This window comes from Triticum dicoccoides, chromosome 4A, assembly GCF_002162155.2.
Source record: "Triticum dicoccoides isolate Atlit2015 ecotype Zavitan chromosome 4A, WEW_v2.0, whole genome shotgun sequence".
Classification (NCBI taxonomy): Eukaryota; Viridiplantae; Streptophyta; class Magnoliopsida; order Poales; family Poaceae; genus Triticum; species Triticum dicoccoides.
In genome coordinates this window covers 208803361-208808646 of record NC_041386.1, presented here as the reverse complement: position 1 = coordinate 208808646, position 5286 = coordinate 208803361, and the positions used below count along the sequence as shown (strand labels likewise).

At 42.4% G+C, this 5286-nt stretch overlaps 1 long non-coding RNA gene across 6 annotated transcripts; it reads right to left on the bottom strand.

The window, feature by feature from the left end:
• Window positions 1–452: 452 nt before the first annotated feature.
• LOC119285647 lies at window positions 453–3628 on the bottom strand. Of its 6 annotated transcripts, none has more exons than XR_005139617.1 (4): window positions 1509–3628; window positions 971–1424; window positions 805–905; window positions 453–708 (listed from the first exon to the last, which is right to left on the bottom strand). It is a non-coding gene; the product is annotated as an uncharacterized LOC119285647 (long non-coding RNA). The 6 variants fall into 6 exon arrangements; XR_005139613.1 differs by having other exon boundaries at window positions 971–3103; window positions 3181–3628; XR_005139615.1 differs by having other exon boundaries at window positions 971–1872; window positions 3104–3627.
• Window positions 3629–5286: the final 1658 nt, after the last annotated feature.

The following is a 5286-nucleotide window of genomic DNA, read 5'->3' as shown; positions in this document are numbered from 1 at the left end:
GCTCGAATGTGCCGACAAATCCCGATAGGAGCTGCACATATCTCGTTCTCAAGGCACACTCAAATAGGTCAAGCTACGAGTAAAACCAACCCTCGAGTTTCCCCGAGGTGGCCTCGCAGGCTGCCCAGTTCGCTACAACAGGAACCCCCCTTCAGCAACGCATCGATGCGTTGTCCTATGTTCCTATATCCATTGCTACAGCCTACACCAACGGATTTATATGCGCTGTCGTTGGCGGCGTTGCTAGGGTCAACAACAACGCATGTACATGCGTTGGTAAACAGGGTGTACAAGTGTTGTAAGATGGCAACGCATAGAGTTAGAGCGCAACAACTCTTCATATGTGTTGTAAGGGTCATTTAAAATACTAGAAGCTTCAGTAGATCACATGAACAATTCATGGTATTTCCAGAATTACTAGACAATGCTGATAGAGCATTGGAGACACAATATAATGAGCAAAAATGTCTCATATATTTAATCGAATATCTTTCATTACAAAGAACATGATCCAAAGTTTACAAGATGTGAAACTACCTAGTACTAGTAGGCAATTCTTGACCTTGCAATCAATACTTATCAGCCATTCTAAAACACAATGTTTGAAACATTGACCCTGAAAATGGCATTCTAATTATCTAACTACCATCCCCATTCTTGACCTTACAATCAACATCTGAGCCATGCATCATCTGTTTATCTTGCAATCTACATCCACAAAGAAGCAAAGAAATGAGATGAGTAACTTACAAAAGGGAAAACCAAGTTAATAGAGCAATAAAATTTAAAGGAGGAGCACATTACAAAGGTTCAAGGCCGTGGCATCAGTAGCTCTGTACACATAAGAGGAGAGTACTAGTCAACACCTGACAAATACTTTGATCATTTATTTCCGATGATAAAACCTGGTACATGTCAGTTGAGTTAAAATAAACCTTAATTAGAACATACTAAGCAAGAAACAAGGTACCTCTCTTGAATAAAATCATGTGCTGACATACCACATATCCTTTGTTTGCTAAGAAAGATCTGCAGTTCTGTAGAAAATACAAATAAATGCAAGATTCCAAAAATTCAAAAATACTTCCATGTCCAGATAAAATAATGAACACGAGGCTAAATTTGGACGTACTTAAAATTGGTACAGTGATACAAGCCGCCAAATGTTATTTACCTTAATTTATAGAGATGTGGTCCTAATCATATTAATCTGAATAACAAACTTTTTCAACACGAGTTTATTAAATAACATTGCAGATTATGCAACCTATATTTGTATAATACATAAATTTTGCATCTTGCATCAGGTTAAAACTATATAAAATATCATAATATATTTTTACCATTCTAGACTAATTTTCTATTTAAAAGACCAACATGTAGAGGTGGGAAGTGCATATACTTACAACGTCAGTACCATTACTCTGTAAAGAAACAAAATAATATACATTAGAGAAAGAGTCATCACCATGCTATGAAGTGGAAACATAAAGACTTCGAGACTTAACATTTTCTTTGTAAACTGATGACATTCTATTTCTCGTAAATTCCCTGCATCTTCAGTTCTGAATATACACCGCTTGTTCAGATAAGAAACTGCATAAACCCACACATACTCATTTATTAAATTATAACAAAGTTCTATATTTAGGGTGTACGGGAGAAATATAGCTTATATACAACCAAGGCATAGTACAGAATAGGTTAAATCGAGCAACTCAAATCTTTGCTCTGTGGAGGTTATGTCAAAGAAGCATAGGGGAATCATGAAGCGGCCTCCTCTTTCTACAGAAGCCTCTATATATATCATGGTCGTTCCCTGAAGATAAATACCCTTGTCACCATAACAAGTTATAGTGTAATACAATCAGCCTGGAGAAAGAAAATAAGACGTGTTGTTAAGATCACAACATGCATACACAGATGTTGAAAATTATGTTGGATAATCCAAACATGCCTACATGCTAGAAGTATTAAATTGTGTTTGAGTTTGATTTAACTAGAAAGTGATCAGCGCTGCCGTGTAATTAGGATTAGGTAAGTCCAAGGTCGGTGCTAGTCCTATACATGTGCTTGAGTAGTAGTACGTCTATAGGTGTTCGTGTTCTGTTCGGCTGGAGTTGCCTTGCACACCGAGTCTGGTTTGTAATTGAAGTCTGTATAGGTTAGGAAAAAGGAGTCTGGGTCGGTGGCATGAGTCAGTTCAGGTCCTGCACCAATATATAGGGGCAGGGTGCATGAGTTTTGTACCTAGAGAAAAGAAGAAAAGAAATAAAGAGGAAATAAGGGCACGACAAGGGCCTTGGCTATCAATTTTTTGTGCGCATGTGTTCATTGTGTTTTGATGCGATCGATTCCAGAGGGCGAAATTCCAACAAATTACAAACCTATGAGTGCGGCTGAATTTAAGGAATATGGAATAAATTTATGGAGTGATGCATGTGGGGCTTATTCCTTTGGTACAAAGTGTGACAACGAAATCAATAAGGATTCATAAAACTAATAAGGGGATTTTTTGTTTCTATCCTCGATTTAATCATGATGCCACAGATTGACACTAGTGCTGACTTCTTCCTCTAGTGCATCTAGAAACTTCATCGAGTCTATATTCAACGATCTTGTAAGCAATGCTCTTTGATAAAATGATCATAGCTAAGATATATCTGAGATAATATGACAACTGATTGAACAAGTGTGTGATGATTAATTTCACTGTCTAATCTTTATTAATTACCGAACTGCTAGCAGCAAGAATATCAAAAACATAATGCATCACAACAAAGAAATTTGTTAGTAAAATAGGATGTAAATATTCTTCTCAAGTTAACACACACAGACACAATTGCATATATCCAAATCAAAGAAAAAAGATGACTAGCAACAACTTTCACATGGTGAACATGAGTACCGGATATAGGAAATTAATAGAGGCAAGCATAAGATTAACTAAAATGCCTAGAAAGGAGTAGCGGCTGGTTGGGCCTGCCGTGATCTACAACACTATGGCGGACAACCTAGTACAGATGTTGTAGTACTGATAGGAAAAATAGCCTAGAATCAGAGGATCCAGCAAAAACACATGGATCTGTCCCTGTAGCAGTACCTGCGGTGGTGGATCAGGTGAGATTGACGGAGCGGATGAGGTGGCGGCAGAGGAAAAAAGAGGATTGTAGCACGTACGAGGATGTGGTGGCGAAGGCGTCGGGCGACCTCGCAGGCGAACGGGTGCTTCAGCTTGGCGGCATCCTGCTAGGGCTGGCTAGCCATCTTTATGGCGATGTTGAGACTGGCGTACCGGCCGGAGTAGACACGGCTGTGCCGCTCCGCGAACCCAGCCCAGATCTACAACTTTGACAGGTCGGCCCTAAAGAGCTCCTCGCCGCCGCCCTGGATTATGGCACCTGCACCACCAGGTAGTTGGACCATGACACCGCCCTCTGTAATACAGCGGCGGCCCCTCCATGTCTTTGGGAAGACATTGCCCGTACAAGTGTTTGAGGGTGGATGGATTGATAGGGGGATCCGAGTGAGCAACTCTGCCCCGTGGATTCCCCATCTCCTATTCGCAGATGATTGCTTAATTTTTATGAAGGCGGATTCCAGGAACGCCATAAGGCTGAATGAGATATTGCATCATTACAGCATAGGCTCCGGACAGTGTGCAAACAAGCTGAAAAGCTCGGTCTTTTTTAGCCCTAACAGTGGCGTCTCTGTTAAGATGGGAGTCAAAGCGGCATTGCAAATACAGAGAGAAGCAATGTCAGAGAAGTACCTTGGCCTTCCAACAGCTGCGGGTAGAATTGCAGAGCAAAATTTTGAACACATCAATGAAAGAGCAAGGTCAAGGGTACAGGGATGGTGTGAAAGGAAGATGTCTTGTGCAGTTAGAGAAATTCTTTTGAAGTCAGTGGTTCAAGCTTTACCGGCCTACTCTATGAGTTGTTTCAAACTCACAAAAGGTTTGTGCAAGAAAGTGACAACAAGCATGTCGAAATATTGATGGGCTGGATCACTTGACAGAAAAGGGATGCATTGGCAATCTTGGGATAAGATGTGCATTTCGAAGTCACAAGGAGGACTGGGATTTCGAGACCTGGAGATTTTTAATGACGCGTTGTTAGCAAAGCAAGCTTGGAGGCTACTTGAGAATCCAAATAGTCTGTGTGCTAGAGTGCTTAAAGCACGTTATTTCCCTAATGAGGGGTTTCTGACGGCGAACTGTTCAGCTAGTTCGTCTAAGACTTGGAAAGCAATTATCCAAGGGAGAGAGATGTTAAAGACAGGACTCATACGACGAGTTGGCAATGGAGAGACAACCGAGGTGTGGCACGATCAGTGGATAGATGGCACTATATCAATGAAACCAATGGGAGCTCTCAAGCCGAACTCAGTCCAGGTTGTATCAGATTTGCTTGACCCAGGGTCAAATCAGTGGGATACGGAGCTAGTGCGCAGTATCTTTTTCCCCCTGACGCGGAAGCTATTCTTGCCATGGCGAGACCGCGTGTGGGAGGGGTGGACGTATGGGCTTGGGCAAGAGAGAAGTCTGGGCTCTTTACGGTCAGATCGGCATATAAACATGCAATGCAATCCAAGCTACAGGAGCAAGTGACGGTTGGCTCATCTTCGGGTGACTCAACCATATGGAAGGCGTTGTGGAAGATTAACGTGCTACCGAAGATCCGGGTGTTTTGGTGGCATGTGCTAAAAAAATTCTTGCCTTCCTATGGCGAGCTTCATAGAAGGCACATCAAGCAACTCCCAATCTGCCCGATGTGCGGCAATGATAATGAGACTTTGTTCCACTCGCTTATGAAATGTGACCATGCCATGCGATTTTGGAAGGCAGCACAACGATTCTTTGGTATTGAGATACCACAACTACACCCATTGTCATGGTCCCGAGATCTTCTAGATCAGAGGTTATTTAAGAAGGAAGAGGCGGCTATTATGATTACTGTGATGTGGGCTGTTTGGCACTCTAGGAACAACTACACTCATGGTGAGTTGGCTTATCAGCCATTAAAGTCTATGTTGATTATTGAGGAGATTGTTCGGGCACTTGAGATTCCGGAGAGGAAGAAAAACCCAACCATTGTCCAACCGAGGTGGGTGCCACCGGAGGAGGGGTGGATCAAGCTCAACACGGACGGAGCCACGGACATGGGTCTTGTGAGGGGAGGAGCAGGTTATGTGGCTCGAGATCATCATGGAGCTCTTGTCAGAGCAGGAGGCTCAAGGTATGACGGGGTTACGGACCCGCTTTCCATTGAACTGCTTGCATGC